Here is a 17968-nt window from a genome sequence, read left to right on the forward strand (position 1 = left end):
TCTTCTATGGTGAACCTTTTCAGGAATCCAGGACTTTTACATTAATTTAATAATTAAACAAGTGAAAAGTGTATTAATGTTATTAAACCCCCTCTAAGATGCACACTTTAACATGGTGAGGGGGTTTGAGAGTGTCGAAGAAGCTGAGAGCAATGCCGTTAAGAGTCTAGACCAAGAGGCTAGACTCCTAGCAGGGTCACCCAAGGCGGAATGGTCAAAGCTGAGACACCAGACTAAGATACATCTGAACTCAGAGGAAGGCAATGGTAAACCACCTCTGAATACCTCTTACCACAAAAACCCTATGAACAGAGTATCCAAACTGCAACACAAGATAGTGCTGGAAGATGAGACCTCCAGGTCAGAAGGCACTCACCGAGCTACTGGGGAAGAACAAAGGACAAGTACGAGTAGCGCTGTGACTAATGATGCAGCTGGGTCAAAGCCGAAAGGAAGCCCAGAGGCTGATGTGCACAGATGCGAAAGGAGAGTCCGGAGTTGTACGACGCACACAATAGGAACATGGAATGTGAGAAGCATGAACCAACAAAAGTTAGAATTTTCAAGCAAGAAATGGAAAGTATCAACATTACAATACTTGGCATGAGTGAATTAAATGGACAGGAATGGGACATTTTCAATCAGGCAACTACAAAATATTTTATGCAGGAAATGAGAAATTAAGAAGAAACAAGGTTGCTTTAATAGTGAGAAGTGATGTAGCAAAAAACAATTAAGAGCTATAACGCAAGGTCTATATCTATTAAATTTAATGGGAAACCTGTTAACATAACTATTATCCAAGTCTATGCTCCAACGGCAAACACAGAAGAAGAGAAATTGGAGAGATTTTATGCAGAAGTACAGGAAGAAATTGATCACACACCAAAACAAGATGTGCCGATAACCATGGGGGACTGAAATTCAAAAGCAGGGAACAGAGAAGAACTAGAAATTGTGGGAAAATGGGGCTTAGGGGAGGGCAGCTATGAGAGAACTTGAAAAGGTCCTCAAATGAAAAAACGTATCACATAATACTAAAATCAGGATCATTCATACCATGGTATTCCCAATCTGTATGTATGGATGTGAAAGTTGGACAGTGAAAAAAGCGGGTAAGAGAAAAATCAACTCAGTTGATATGTGGTGTTGGAGGAGAGCTTTGTGCATACCATGGACTGCAAAATAGACAAATCATTGGATGTTAGAACAAATTAAACCAGAACTATCACTAGAAGCTAAAATGATGAAACTGAGGTTATCATACTTTGGACACACAATAAGAAGAGATGATTCTCTAGAAAAGACAGTAATTCTGGGAAAAACACAAGGGAGTAGAAAAAGAGGAAGGCCAAGCAAGAGATGGATTGATTCCATAAAGGAAGCCATGGACTTGAACTTACAAGATCTGAATAGGGTGGTTCATGACAGACGCTACTGGAGGTCGCCGATTCATAGGGTCGCCATAAGTCGTAATCAACTTGAAGGCACATAACAACAACAGTGTTATTAAATACATTAATATGATTAATTAAATTAAGCAATCTTAAACACGTTATGAGCACCTACACTTTTTTCCCTTTCTCATTTGCTTCTGATGTTCTGCACCCTTAAATCTATCCCCTGGACTATCACAAAATGTTTTGAATACTGCAGTTCCCTTTTTCTATAGAGCTTTTTCTATAGCAGATTGAAGGTCAAAATAAAAGTCAAGGCAAGACACTTTAAAAAAAAAAAACCTCTATCAAGATGGGGCTTAAGGTCACATAATGGTCTAATTGAAAGTTAAGTGATCTTCATTCATGCACGGTATGAGGTCTCAAATAATAGAGTACAGCCCAGAGAAAGAACTTGAAGACACTAGGGGAATAGATACCTATAAAATCAAAACATGAAATACAGTGTCTGTACAGATGCATTATTTTAAAACCAATGTTTTCTGAAAATATTGTGCAATTCAAAATCAGACTGTATCACTGGATTTATGAATTAGTCAGAGACTGTGAGTCTCTAGGCAGTTCCCTTTAAAAGAGATATGCTTCTTTAACATCTTTCTTTTGATGATCAATGCACAACAACAATGGAGAAAATCAGGAACAGATGCCTCCTTAAATATGCAAACCAAACCAAGTGTATTTCCATTACAATTCATCATCTTTGGAATGTTTTTTTTTCATTATGGGATCTCAAAGGCCTACACACAATAAATGATAAGTTCTTATTGAGTGAAATAGAAAATTCTTATAATTATTGGGGGAGACAAAAGAAAAACTGTCAGTTTAAAATCAGCTTCAATAAAGATAAAAGGAGGGAAGCCCAACGGCTGCCATCTGCAACAGTCCACAGGATGCTGAGACAGCACCCAGCTCACATCACTATTCTCTACATCTGGATTTTCCTGCAATGAACAAAAGAAAATGCATTGGCTCTGCCTATTTATCCTATAATTCTTTATAGTGCCTTAAAGTCAAAGTTTGGGGGGAGGGGAGGGAGGGAGAAGGAGAGAGAGGGGGGGGAAACCATATTTCTAATTTGCTCAATAAGTTAGAAGGACCAGTCCTGCAGACCAAATTTGATATGATGAGTTCCTTGGGGACACAAAAACTTCTCTCTAGTCTATCTACCCTGTGCGTATCAATAGTTTTGATAGCATACATTGGCTGTGAGAGGGTAATTGTGGGAGGGGGCAGACCTTTAGACAAGCTTTCAACACCAGATTCAGCCTCATCTAGTTGTTTTTTTTAAGTGCGGTGCTACAGTTATAACTTCATGGGCTGGATGAGTTTTAAAGACAGTTCCATTTATCAGTCACATTTAAGGTTCAGTCCTCTATGGATGTCTTTATTTATTATATTCTGTTCTTCCTTTAGATAGTGCAGAATGACTTATGTGGGCCCCACAATGATCTCCCATGATCAGGTCCACATCCATTTAACTTTAGCAGTGATACAGGTTCCAGTGCTCCCAGGCCATTCACTAGGTCAAATTAGCTAAAGATACACCTATAACATCACTGTTAAATATATCTATGATGTAAATATGCGTTTACAATTATATCCTAACTCTTTTTTTGAAAGGATGGAAAGAATGTCTGCTATTCTTTTTGTGTGAGAGACAGAGCCCAGATTTTTTTTTTTTTACAAATCTCCCAAGATGATACTCACCCAGGTAAAAACAAACAAACAAACAGTAATTAAAAGCTGCCATTATACTAAACAGATTATTTTCCCCTTGCCTATCTGGCATTTGGGGACGGGTAATTCAAAATCAGGATATCTGTTTATTAATTCGATGTAACATGATAGAACAACGCATAGTAGACAGACACAAAAGGTTTAAATCCAAAAGCAATTTTATGGAATACCTGAGGAATACGTTTATTGTTTATAAAACTGAATCACCTGGGTGCCTTTGGGAGGAAGGGAGGGATAGACAAATGACAGACAACAATGCTGCAGCTTGGGAGCAAGCTTCACTGAAATCCATAGGACTTCCAAGTAGATTGCATATGCCTTTTTTTGTTTTTACCTTTGTGATACAAGTACAGTTCACTTTTAAAGGAAATTTTAACACTGTTCATTCTTCATATGTTTTGTTTCCAAATTCCCTTTACAAGTGAACTCTACTTGTATCACAAAGGTGAAAAGAAGCACATGTACGCTATCTACTTGGAAGTCCCATGGATTTCAGTGAAGCTTGCTCCCCAGCTGCAGCACTGTTGTCTGTCATTTTTCTATCCCTCCCTTCCTCCCAAAGGAACCCAGGGTGGCAAATAACAAAACAGCAAAACAATATAATTTTTTTAAAAATATTAAGGACATTAGAATACATTAAATGTCTAAAAATATTTAAAATCAGTCACATAACCTTATTCCAAGGTTCCTGGATATAGTTCAGCCATCAATTGCATGGATGAACAAGAATGTTTTAAAATTCCTCCTGAACGTTAATAATGAGGGAGACAGATGTATTTCACCAGGAAGGGCACTCCATAAATGGAGAGCCACTACCAAGGTGGCCCTGTCACTCATCACCACTACCTTGGACAATATGCAACAGCCTAAGCTGGCACAAGCACTCATAGCCACAGAAGCAACTTGAAAGTACAGTGCATGTAATAAATGGGACAACCAGTGGCAATCTGGAATCCAAGAGCTCTCCCAGTGTCTATGAACCTCCTCTTTCAGACAGAATGCAACCTTCCCCACACACATCACCTCCAACCTATCATTCAGCCTCAGTTTATTGCTCCCCATCTAGCCCATCACTGTTTCCAGGCCCCAGTCCAACACCTTCACAGCCTCTCCTAATTCAGATGGAATGGAGAGACAGAGCAGCATGTCATCAGTATACTGATGGCACTATGCTCCAAATCCCCAGATGACAGCTCCCAATGGTTTCATATAGGTGTTGAATAGCACAGGAGACAGAATGGACCTTTGCAACACCCACAACGGCATGGGCAAAACAACAGTCCCTAGAGCTATTTTCTGGTAACAAGCCAGCAAGTAGGAGCAAAACCACTGTAACAGAGTGTCTCCAACTTCCAACCTCTGAGTCATTCTAGAAGGACACCGTGGTTAATGGTGCTAAAAGCCACTAAGAGATCAAGGAGAATCCACAGGGTTGCATACCCTATGTCTCTCTCCCAATGAAGGTCATCAATCAGGGAATCAGGGTTTCAGTGCTAAAAGGCCTGAAACCAGATTGAAACGGGCCTAAATAATCTATTTCCTCCAGCCATACTTGTAGTTCACCAGCCAGCACCCTCTTAATCACTTTGCCCAGGAAGGGAATATTAGACACTGCAGAAAGGGTTGTACAACACCTCTTTCAAAGTGGTAGGCATAACTCCCTCACATAGTTATTGTGGACATATTGTCAATTCCTACCTATTAGATTTTACTAGAACTTCTACAGATATAGGTAGTGAATAAGTCAGCTTACAATCAAAAGGGTAGACATATTTTAGCTCAAATTCTGTGTAGGATTTAGGGTTTTTAGAATAAGCAGGAGCAGTATATAAGCCACAGTGGGAAATTTCACCCTTCATTTCAGTATAAAGCCAGTTTAAAAATTAGTTCTGTTTTCAAAACTAGAGTGTAAGTGTTAAGAGCCTCAGTTTAAAGCACAGTCTAGGCCTGATTTAAGGTTATTAAGTGCAACACATAAGCTAAAGTGAAAGGATAGGCCTAAGTACAAGTTTCACCTTCCAGTTCAGTTTAAAACCAGCTAAAAGCTAGTTTCAGGTGTTTTTTAAAAAAATCAGAGGTGCTTCAGCTGCCCACATTCTCCCCTTAATAACCACCCATTGCCTACTTCTCTGGCAAAAATTTCTCATTCCATGGGGGCTAAACTGACCTAAATGCGCCCCCCTTTGAAATTCCTGCTCATTCGGAGGAGCCCAGTAGTTGAGTCACACATCACTGTGTTTTTCAAACCAGGACCACCTGATCTAACTGGCTGCATCAGCATTTGGGGGAAGCTAGCCACGTCTACACATGTAGAAAAACCTAGTAAGGGAGCCTACTCCACGGGTAAGAGAGGAGCCCCAGTTGATGCAGCATCTCGGTCCCAGTGACAAAGACTCAAGTCAAGGTGACAAGAGAGTTAAGCAGCCCAGCAAGTTTGGAAGCATGATGAGAAAGCCTTTTTTTTGCAACCTAAGAAATCCTAAGCTCCCAACGAACAACCACCATCACCACCTGATACATAGGTAGAAAACTAGGAGGGATGAGGAGTCTTCCTGTGCATTGCACAGAATGTCACATGTATGACTATCTGCCTACTGGACTACTGGGTTCACCCAATTCCTGTGAGTAGGAATTTCATTGGGGGATGGATGTAGGTCTGTTTAGATCCCTGGGAATATACCTCTTCCGTCATACAATAGCTTGCACCATGTCTGGCTTTTTTCTTTGGATTCCTCTATTTTGTTTTTTAAGTTTCGTTGGGTTGCTGTTGCTAAATTTTAAGTGCCCTTTTGGATCACATTATTTCACTGGACACTTTAATGAAGTAGTATCATCAAGCCATATCACAAATACATTCCAGACACACAATATCTCGGCCTTGCATAATCTCATTCCCACTTAACTTCTCTTTCACCCTCACTAAGAGCCAATTCACAGAACAAGCAGTTATCAACTGATATACTTAACATATTATAAGCCCCTCTACCACACACAACAACACATAGAATTAAATCGTGGTTTAGGCTAAGCAGGGTTCCAACTTGACTAGAATTCAAAATAAACTAGTAAGTGGTAACTCTGTTTCCAAACTGCAGTTCAGTTGGAATCCTAATGCTAGACTAGTTAAAGTAGTCCAGATATTGCTGGACTATAGCTCCCATTATCCTTGACCATTGGCCATGCTGGGTGGGAATGATGAGAATTGTAGTCCAAAAACATCAGGTTAGGGAAGACCGAGTTAAGGCAAGGTAGCAGATTGGGAGAGAAGAGCATGAGCCTGGATCCTGTTCCCAATGATGTTTTAACAAGGAGTTTTACAACTGTATAAGCCCTAACAGACTTAAATGAGGGGGGAAAGTTGAACTTGTTTATGTTGGAAGCATGATTTGTCTACAGGCAATATTTATGTTGTGTAGGCATTTAGGCAACATAATTAAGTAGAATTTTTCATTGGATTCAGACAAATTCCAGGACAAAGCCTCTGACTAAGGAGAGCTGTATTCCGAAGCACCAAATTGGGATCTGAATCTTGTGGTTGGTGCACACTTATAATAAATATGGTGTTTTGAATAAATCCTGTCAGCACAAGACTTTGTTGTCTACTATGAAAAGCAAAAGGTTTAAAACGTTAAGGTTTATGGTTGGATATGGGCTGAGAAATTCATTGCTTATCCACACCAAATTCACCAACAGTTAGTTTAAAGGGTATTCCAGAAAGATCTGTCCCATTGTTATCTGCAATATTCTCAATAGATTTGAAGTCATTTCCCTTGATTTGGGATACAGAGGTTGAAAAAGTATAAAGTGGTTTACTGCAAATCCAATAGCATCTTGTGATTCCTACCCACCCTCACAACACACAAGGTGAATAAAATTTTACATGTGTCTCACTACATTTTGTCCCACACCTTTCCATTTGGTAGTCTCTACTGTACTCTTTCCTCTGTTTTTAAACTGCACCATGTACTTTCATGACAGATTCCTTAGGTAGTTTCTGCTTTTAAATCTGGCAAGGGCCTCCTGTATATGCTACAGAGTTTATCATCATCTTGTTCACTTCTATTCTCATCCGCTCTTTTTTCTTTTTTTCCCTAGTGTCTATTTTCTTTTGATAGCATCTTTAGAACAAGTAATGGGATCAATTCTGTGAACTCAGGATATGCTCTGCACATTTGATTCATGTGCATCTTATAGGTATAATTGCCATACTGCAATTATGACAAGTCCAGGCTTTTATTCTGAACTGTCAGGGGACTGAGTCAGATTTGTTCACATCCTTTCAGTCGTGTTTTTCAGCTTGGACAACATTCTGACATTAAGAAAAGAGGAACAAAAAACTTTCCGTATCCATGCTCTGGGAGAAAGGGTGGGACAAAAGGTTGAATAATAATAATGATGATGCTGATTGGCCACTATAGCTCCTTCATGAACAAACCATCTCACTATACAGACTTTTTCCTTAGGAACCCCCAAATTAATATATGAGATACATGCAAAGAGGCTTTTTGTTTAATCCATTCCTTTCCAACAAGAACCATTTGTAACACAAATTCATGTTCTTAGAACACATGACTTAGGCTTAGCTCATAGAGCAGACTTTAGGAACCTTCAGTTGCGAAGTAAGTTCCATATTTTTGTCCTGTCCTTCCTAAAATTTCAATAGTTTAACAGTTTCTGAGAGATGAGGGGATAATGATACACAAAGGAATAATCAGCATTTCAGCTATAAATGCTGTTGGGAACAGAAGAGTGCCCCTGACTTTAGGAATACTCTCCCCTCAGTAATGATGTTTAGCCAGGTGCTTATGGGAACTTGGAGATCTGGAACAATTAGACTACTGTGTACATAGAAAAGAGCACCAGACAGAGCCAATGTAGGCAGATGGGGCCTAACAACAAGCTTAGCTAGCTACTATGGTGACAGCGCTGGCACCTAAAAATAACACTGGTTGAATGGGGGAGATAAAAGAGCCAGTGGGGAAGAAACCTTATATACAGTCAATCAATTCTTAATGAATAGACCAGAACCCAGATTTCTTTCCCCACACCTCCCCATACATTTCCTGTGTTCAATTTGTATTTTTAATAGTGAACCTCAAGGCCCTAAAAGTTGAACAGACATTCAGAGAGTTGGCCGGGGGGAGGACCCAGCTGGGAGTCTTGCAGTTTTAAAAGGGAAAATATTTGATCTTCACCTCATACAGACAGCAGAAACCTGTCCCCTGAACATCCGAAGGCTCTGATCATGGACTGAGGGGCAAAGGTAGGCTGAAAGCGTAGGGGAGCAAAAACCAAGCACAAGAGCCAGTGACGCTGCTGCACACACTGTGGAGAAAAGGCAGGCAGACTACAGGAAGCACATGGCCACCAGCTGCAGGAGGCTCATTTGTGCCATAAGTTCTCCTCTCAGCTGGAATTACCTCATGACAACAGGAGGCAAATAGGCTTTGTGGAAGCGGGAAACAGAGAAACAGCTTGAAAGAGCTTCTGCTTGTTTGTCCTGCAAAGCAATGCAGCATTCAGTACTGCCAATCCAGAATGTTTTTTTAAAAATACAAAGAAAAGAAAACCCATCCAGCAGAACCCTGCTCTAGCCTTCATATCTCATGGGACCAGATTAATGATGGACAACTAACATTTGAAGTCTTTTATACATTCAAACTGGCTGTTAGAGCCAAACAAAATCATATAAGGAATCTCAGATGGAAGAAAGAAGACGAACTAAAAATTTTGTTTATGTTAAAACAGCATGGAATGAACAATTGGGAAGGGGAGCACTCAACACTGGATTGATTCCCCTGTACATCATTCATCCTGCCTGCCTTCTTTCACTCACCCACAAAAGTTCTTTATCTGGGATAAGGGAAAGGGTTGGTCTCTGTAAATAATGATGGTATGGTCAAAACTGCTGTCCACAAATGGATATATAGCCCTAGGACAGTTTTATTGAATAAAAAGCCTGATTACTAATGATTGAAAAGGGAGGGGGAATGAGCGAGGGAGAGAATGTTGTGCTCTACTGAAAGCATTATAATCAGAAAACTCCATTTTTGTGGATTAACACATAGTTTATTTATGCAGCTCAGCCTAACAAAGGTGAGCAATAATGCATATAGAAAGTAACAAACTTTCCTCAAAAGCAGCCTAAGAAAAATTACTGCAATTTTTATGGTTTTACTGAATGAATTGAGATTTTTGTTTTTCTTATCTACAGATTAGGAGAGGCATAATTTGATTTTCTTTAAAAGCACACAGAATTGTATTAACTGTAGAAGTATTTGATTTTTCACTCTATTCTAAAAATGGAACTGCCCGCCTATTTTGAGACCCTGGGAAACGACGTGGTTCACCTTAACAAGCAAGAATCTCACAAGACATCAATGTTTTATACTTGCAAAGTGGAACATAGGAAGCTACTTTAGGACTCAGACATTCATCAATCTAGTACAGTCTAGTATTGGCAGCAGCTCTCCAGCAGTTCAAGACAGGAGTCTTTCCCAACCCTACCTGGAGATACCAGAGACAGAAACTTTTCCATACAAATGATTGCTCTACCAATGAGCTATGGCACTTCCCTAAATGATGGAATGAGAAAATTAGTGGTACATAGTTATTTCAAGACAACCTCCAGGAGACAGAAGCTGAGCTAGGTCATGGCAACACCACACTTATATTCAGAAACCACTGCCTCAACATATCTTAACAAGAACAAATTAGAAAACTGAAAAAACAGTTGCTCCCCCAACATGCCATTATTTCTTTTGCATTGTATGTATCAAAATATCATAATGTCCTTAGAAATCAGGCACATTGTTTCTGTGCCTATAGAAATGTGCTTGAATAATCTTCTCCAAAGAGTAGTGCTTACTGCTAAAAAAAAAAATCCCTCACAGCTCAAAAAAACTAACACACGCTATAGAACAAGAGTCCTAAAATGCATATTTAATTTTGCATATTCAATCTTACCTCTTGTTAAACTGAATGGGCTGCATGGTGCTTACAGGCTACATAAATTAGCCACCACTAAGTTAGATGCTACTCTAGTAAACAGTCCATAGTTATTTATTTTTTTATGTGAAAATATTTATACGCCACATTTCTGACTGATACCCTTTCAAGGCAAGCTCATATTAAAAATACCAAAACAATAATAATTTGTATTATAAACCCCATAAAATAAATAACTAGCTATCATAGTTTATTCATTTCATAATAAAAACAGTAGTTCCACAAAACCAGCAATTTACAGAGAACAGGTGAAGAAGAAAAATGCCTCCCATCCAGGACAGTGTTGCCCATGTGAAGGCCACCTAAAATAAGTAAGGTAACTATGTCCAAGGTCTAAGGTTTGCTGTGGCTGAGTTGTGATGTGCAGTGTGTGTTCTGCCACTGGACACCTGGAGAGAGCGAGTAACTTTGTGCCCTGTTTGAGGGCTTTCCAGACACATCTGGTTGGCCACTGTAAGCAACAGTATGCTGGACTAGACAGACAGATCTTTGGTCTGGTCCAGAAGCGCTCTTCTCATGGTCAAATTCCCAGGTAGCAATGGCAAAACATAAAAGGGCTTTCTCACGTGTTAAAGGAAGGGAAGCTTCTCATTAGTAATGCTGCTCCCCAACTGATGTTGGTTTAGTGGCTCATTTTTCCCTGGGTTGCTCTCATGCAGACTTGTCTTGCTTTCAAACTGAGCAGAGCAATCCAAATTCTGGCTTGGTAGCACTGGCAAGAGGACCACAGAAGAACATTAACTCCGCTGTCACAAGGTGGTGGCGACTCTTCCATTTATTTTTTGCCACACCAGTTTCAGGCTGGTGACATGGAGAAAGCAAAAGGCAGTCAACATCCCAAGAACCAAAAAGAAGGAGGGAAAAATCCCAAAATGCTGTGAGAAAATGGATTACTTAGGCAAGCCCGATGCCTTTGGTATACTGGGACTTCATCAGGGACTATAAAGAAAAACAATACACTACATTAATACATAAAAATGGACTATAAATCACAACAAAGAATACAGAATTAAAATACAATTATTTCACACATAAATAACTAATCATTAAAAACTGTAAATGCTTACATAAAATTAAAGCTGTCTGTAGAGATCTCTAGCAGCAAAACTGCTTTAATCTTTAGTAACAACTAAACATTAGATTAGTTATTTATGGATGAAATAACTGTATTTTAATTCTGTATTCTTTGGTGTGATTTAGTATTGTCCATTTTTATATATTAATGTAGTGTATTGCTTTTCCTTGTAGCCCATGATTAAGGCCCAATATACTAGAGGCTGAAACATGTTGGGCTTCCTAAGTAATAAATTTTCTCACAGCATTTTGGGATTCCCCCCCCCGATTCTTTTTGGAGACATGGAGGGCCTGACTCAAGCCCCTCTCTGGTAACTAGACTGGCTTGGGATTAAGTAAATTTGTGGATGGCCCTGGTGCACCACTGCCTCACCCCATAACAGCCCATTTTGGGGCTCCGCACCCACTATGCTGGCAGCAACACTGCCAGTGCTGCAGCCGTGCTTACTACTGTGCATTCCACAGTGGATGAGGATGGCTGCTAAATCCTAACTTCCAGCCTTAAGGATCAAGGGGGTTAGAATTGCTGCTTTAGTCACCCCACTCTGCAAAATTGACCTTCAAGCTTCTTCCTGACAGACTGTGCTTCAACAGGCAGGTTGATTACTTACTAGACTTCTCCATGAAAGGTTCATCTAGTAAGTATCATCTGCTCACTAGACTTCTCTATGAAAGGCTCCACAAACCAGGAAAAGTGGCCTCTCTTATTGGAACAGCTTGGAGAAAAGGCAAGCCAATGCTATTGCTGCACAGAATTCTCATCAGGCAGTGGGAAATAATAAAGGTAGAATTAAGTACAGGCTGCAACATTCTGTCTACCTCCAATCTGATCATAGCTGCTATCACATTTACAGAACACTATTGTTCTGATAACATTGTCCATCTTCTGGTTTCAGCTATAGCATCATAAAAGAAACAGCATAGCTTGGGGTTAAGCATTACTTTTTGCTCCAAATAAAAAGGCAACATATATTACATAGACATGTGTCCAAGACTCTTACTGGGATAATGCATCTCCTAGTAATCAACATTTCCATAAAGTAACTTCTAGGGCTGCCAAAGGGTAAAAAATAAAATAATAAACCTTTCCCTGTCTCCAGCAGAATCAATGGTTTAATAGTAATCTTAGGAACCTAAGTAGCTGGCTTATATCTAGCAGACTATTGGTCCAGCTAGCTCAGTAATGTCTATACTGACTGGCAGCAGCTCTCTAAGGTTTCAGACAAAAGCCTTTTACAGCCCTGCCTTGAAATGCCAGGGACTGAACCCGAGACCTTCTGCATGCAAAACATTGCAGTCTACAGCCTCCCCCAATCTGCCTCCATTTCCTCCTCCATCCACACCTATGGTGAATTCTAGCCAATTATTCAGAAATTGCTCTACTGACCTTACTCAGTTCTGCAATTGGGAGACTTCCATTCTGCATTACATGGACTTCATCTGCAGCCTGTCCTCATATGCAATGTTGATTAAATAAGACAACTTCACAATCCCGTTCCACACCCGGTACATGCCGGGCAAAGGGGCGAGTTTGCGGCCGCAGCCGAACCCAGGCTGCCATCGTGAGGGATGTGTGTGTGCACGCAGCGCGCTGGCGCACCTGCGTGACACACAATAGGAAGCGGGGCTGCTGAAGGCCATTTAAGGCCGCTCCGCCAGCCTCCTGCCCTCCTTTGAATTTTGGCGGCAAGGCTTTTCGTGCGGCAAGGCTTTTCATGCGGCAAGGCTTTTGGTGCGGCAAGGCCTGCGGCGCGGTGAGGCCTTGCAGCGTCGGCAGGAAGTGTGGGGGAAAGGTTAAAAGGGAAAGGGCAGCTAGGTGACACCTTTAAGCACCTTTGGGGGTGATCGGCGGTCTGGGGGCCTGCTGCTCAGGGCTATACGGCCCGGGGGCAGAACACGGGCTCCCTTTGGGGCCAACGTGCCTCATCTGCTCAGAGTTTCAGGGCTCCGGGGGGCGGTGATGCGGGTTGGACCCCCTACACATCTTCAGGGTGTGGCCTGAGCTGGGGTCTGGCACAGGGCAGCCCCAGGCTCAGGCAAGGGTTTGGTTGCCCTATGGCTGCAAGCAGGCTTTGCCTGGATCATCAGAATGCTCCCGCACTTGATTTCCCCTCTGCAGGTTCATTATTATAATTGATTCCGTTTAATAAAGTGGCCCATGATTTAACCCAATGAATGGTGTTTGTGTTTTATTTTGGCAATAGGCCGCAAAGAGTCAACAGCTCCTAAAGATAAATCCCACTAATTTTCAGCACTTTTTGCTGCACTCTTGTCCAGCCAAAAGTTTCAGATAAATGAGCTGGGCTTATAATTCCTATTACTCTTCTTTCCAGTTTCACTCAACGAAAATAGCACTGATTAAACCACCGAAAATGTTGCAGGAGGAGACCAAAGTAGGAACTCTTATGAACTCTGCAACATTTTGACCTGTTCAAGCTGAAATATACAAAGTTTAAAATAGCTTGATATATTGTTTTACAGTTTCCAAGAGATAGAAACAGATGTAGCCAACTTCACAGATGCTATATAGTGTTTAGGACAGGGAAGGCCCAGATGTTTTTATTTGAATATTGAATGCCTCACTCCATTAGAAAAATGGATCGGGAGATTGCGGGCAAGGCAGAAAGAAAATCCAACCAGACAATAACATAAATGATGTTTCTAAGTACATGCTGAAGACATAAAATCTGTTTGTTGCCTTAACTTAAGCACCTTATATATATAAAAAAGCACAGCCAGACCAAACATATTGGTAAATAAACCAAATAAACATTTGCATAACATACCTTTATACTTTTATTAAAATGTGTAATCCATAGTCATATTCTAAGGGCTACTGCATATTTAACATGGCTAATGTTTACTCTGTATGGCAACCACCATAAGGTTTGAAGAGGACACAAAGTGAGAAGTTGCAGTTGGTACCCCTCCTCACATTTTATTTGTTACACAACTCTACTATCTATCCAACTGTGTTCTCTAGTGGGCTCACAGCATTTAAACTCAGCAACATCATATGAAGTTTACCAATATAGCAATCATTTTTAAAAATTCCAACAATCCAAAACATTTATAGCAGTATGGAACACCAGTTAAATATGTTGTAAGTCACCTAGAGACCATTGGGTATGAGGCAACTAACAAATGAAATGAAATTAATAAAAATATTTCATACCAGGACAAAGCTCACATGCTGATCATGTGTTTGCAGGCACATTGGTATGAAGGCCTGTGATGTAGCCATATTGTTGAACCTAAGCAGGTCCAAGCCAGATCATGTGCCTGGATGAGAGGCTATCTGTGAGTCACCTTGAATTTCATAATGGAAGACAGGGAGGACGGAAAGTAAATATCTCCTGTTCCAACACTGCCACATTCACTGTGTAGACATCCAGTAAACATGGAAGAAATTTATCTGTCGCTATATTTTTACAAGTGTGCTTAGGATGGAGAGTTGGCACCATCTCCTTCTGCTTCCTACCCCATAACGAGTTATAGGGATTTTACAAATAATGTAAATATAATAAAGCAGGTTGCAAGCAATACCAACAGTACTAGATACATGAGATCACTGAGTTTGCCCTGCTCCTTTTGAACTTGCTCTACCTTGTGGGCCCCTCAGCCCAGCACCAAACATCTGTTCCACTAGGGAGCACACACAGATCCTTGTTCACAGGCATGTACGTGGACCCTGCTGAAACACTCAAGGGTATGTTGGCCCATTTATCTGACACTGGAATTAGAAGGGAAACAGAACAAGATATTTCTAACTCCTCCTAAAACCACACACTGATGAGCATCATCAAAACAAAACAGCTCTTCCAAAATGGTTGGGTTGATGGAACAGACAAAGAAGCAAGTGAACCACCACCACCTCCCCACAAACAAGTGTGAATCAATTAGGCTTCTCTGCATTCATCTCAAACACATTTTAAGATTATGCAGGAAAAGGCTGGTTGTTATGTGCCTTCAAGTCGGTTACGACTTATGGAGACCCTATAAATCAGCAACCTCCAATAGCATCTGTTTCTATTGTGTATGTAGTACAACTCCGGACTCTCCTTTCACACCTGTGCGCATCAGCCTCTGGGCTTCCTTTTGGCTTTGACCCGGTTGTGTCATTAGTCACAGCGCTACTCCTGCTTGTCCATTGTTTTTCCCCAGTAGCTTGATGAGTGCCTTCTGACCTAGGGGTCTCATCTTCCAGCACTATCTCATGTTGCATTTTGGATACTGTGTTCATAGGGTCTTCGTGGTAAGAGGTATTCAGAGGTGGTTTACCATTTGCCTTCCTCTGAGTCTGGGTGCATCTTATTCTGGTGTCTCAGCTTTGACCATTCCGCCTTGAGTGACCCTGCTAGGAGTCTACTCTCTTGGTCTAGACTCCTGATGGCATTGCTCTCAGCTTCTTTGACACTCTCAAACTCCCTCACCACATTGAGATGTGCATCCTAAGTGTTCCTAATTCATTTGCTGGGTCACTTCAGTTTTACTGAAGGTCTCACTGTAGCAAGATTTGCACAGGTTCCCACTGTACAGTTCCCGATATATTTCCTTATCAAATGAGAGAAAGAGCTTAACTTTGCTATATAATATGTATAAAGATTTTAAGAAGCTGGAAGAATACAAAAAAAGCCATTTGCAAGAGTGAGAATCTGATTGCTCCTGTCTTTCTGCATTCAGCTGTATCCTACAGGGATTTTAAAAGGCAAACCAAGAAAGCTTTGTAGTGGTCAGTTATGCCACCACCTGCTCTGGATCTCATATCTTATATATTTTTCATCTTATCTTGGGCTCCTTTTTGGAGGAGGGGTGGGATATAAATTTAGTAATAAAATAAAATTTAATAATAAAAATGTTTTATTTCTTCCCTTCCAAATTTTCCAAAACTATCAAAAATTTGTACTTAGGTTTGCAGACATTACTTCCTGCACATAATGTTTCTAAGTGACTTGTGACTAAATGCCAGCTTACCTATGAAAAACTGTCTAGTTCCACATGAGTTCCATAATATGCACAAATTACCCTTGCAACAACTGTTCATGTTCTAGAGCAGCATACAATACCCCTTCAATGGCTCAGCAGTGATGTTAAAAATTGGCAAGAACGTATAGAGCACAACTACCAACAGGGTTTAAGTTTTAGAAGACATAATATTTCACTCGTATAACTTCTATTTACAATGATTGAGTGGCTGATTAGTTCTTCCAAAATTCATAAATATCATTTCCATTTGTTGTGGCTTCTGCCTGGAAATCCCTAGTTAAAGTCATATACTCTTGGTGTTTTCCTGAATCACTTTTTCTGTTTTAGGTATTTTTCCCCCACCTGTTCCACTGCAGGAAGACATGACATGAGTTTTGTGTTAGCAGGTAGGAGTGGTGCTAAGATAAATTGGTTGAACTATCAGCTCCCTTAACAGCTCTTGCTAGAATTCTGAATAAGTGAATACTCTCCATGACCAGCAGACTTTGAAGCTGAGTGAGTAGTCCAAACCCCAATACCCATGATGGAGAAATAGGACGTCCCTCTTCCCTTCGCCACAGATACAACAAGCTAGTGTGAACCAGACATACCACACAAATGTCCAGTCATGTGGAGAGCTTATTTGTAGGATTCTTTCTAACCACATAATGGTTGCATTATTAATTGATCAATTAGTATTTTTATACCACTCTTCAATCATATTGGGGGGGGTCCAAAAAAGAAGAAAACTATTTATTTGTACTTATAGCCCACTCTTCTCCTAACAATCCCAGACCAAATTACAAAAATGTTATCAGTAAGTATAATTTACCTTAAAATAATAAAATAAAAGCACAAAACAACCAATTACAAGCTAACAAAACAGCAGCACAGAACAGCAGTGCACAGCAATGTAGGAGAAGGGAAGATATCCACTCAACCAAAGATGCGCCTTGACCAGTCGTCAAAAAACATACAATGATGGTGCAAGATGCATCTCTCTCTCTCTCTCTCTCTCTCGTGTGTGTGTGTGTGTGTGTGTGTGTGAGTGTGTGTGTGAGTGTGTGTGTGAGTGTGTGTGTGAGTGTGTGTGTGAGTGTGTGTGTGTGAGTGTGTGTGTGAGTGTGTGTGTGTGTGTGTGTGTGAGAGAGAGAGAGAGAGAGAGAGAGAGAGAGAGAGAGAGAGAGAGAGAGATTGCACAACCTGGGGGCCACTTCAAAGAAGGCTCTCTCATGTGTTACTGCCCCTTGAGCCACAGAGGCTGGTGGCAGTGCTAACAGGGTCTCCCATGCTGATCACAGTACCCTGGCAGGTGGACAAAAAAAAGTAAATAAAGCTACAGCTGAATATATGACAACATTGTGCTAAACTATACAATAAATTATTGGCTTGGTACAACTAAATGAAGGTGTATTACAGACTTAAAACTAGTAACAGCTAGAGATCGTAAGAACTATTTTGTGATATGTAGCTTCGAAGACTCAAGACACCTCTCTAGCATTTATCTTGGAATTAACTATATTTGCCATGCATGTGACAAGACATACAGAACTATGTATAGGAATATCTCAGGAAGTAGAATATCCTCATGTGTTTCTATCATCATGCAAGAGCTTACTCTGTGTTCTTCACTCAACTGAGGCCAAATGACTGAGGCTAATGAGAAGCAGAGCTTTTTCACTGTGGCACCATTATGCAATTCCCTCCTCAGAGAGGCTCACCATGCT

The 17968-nt window shown here is 40.6% G+C and overlaps 1 protein-coding gene across 2 annotated transcripts in view; it reads right to left on the reverse strand.

Annotated features, from left to right (window-relative positions):
• The window catches only part of BICD2 (BICD cargo adaptor 2), a 126475-nt gene that overhangs the window by 39045 nt on the left and 69462 nt on the right, over positions 1 to 17968 (reverse strand). The window lies entirely within an intron of this gene.

This window comes from Rhineura floridana, chromosome 3, assembly GCF_030035675.1.
Source record: "Rhineura floridana isolate rRhiFlo1 chromosome 3, rRhiFlo1.hap2, whole genome shotgun sequence".
Taxonomy (NCBI): domain Eukaryota; kingdom Metazoa; phylum Chordata; class Lepidosauria; order Squamata; family Rhineuridae; genus Rhineura; species Rhineura floridana.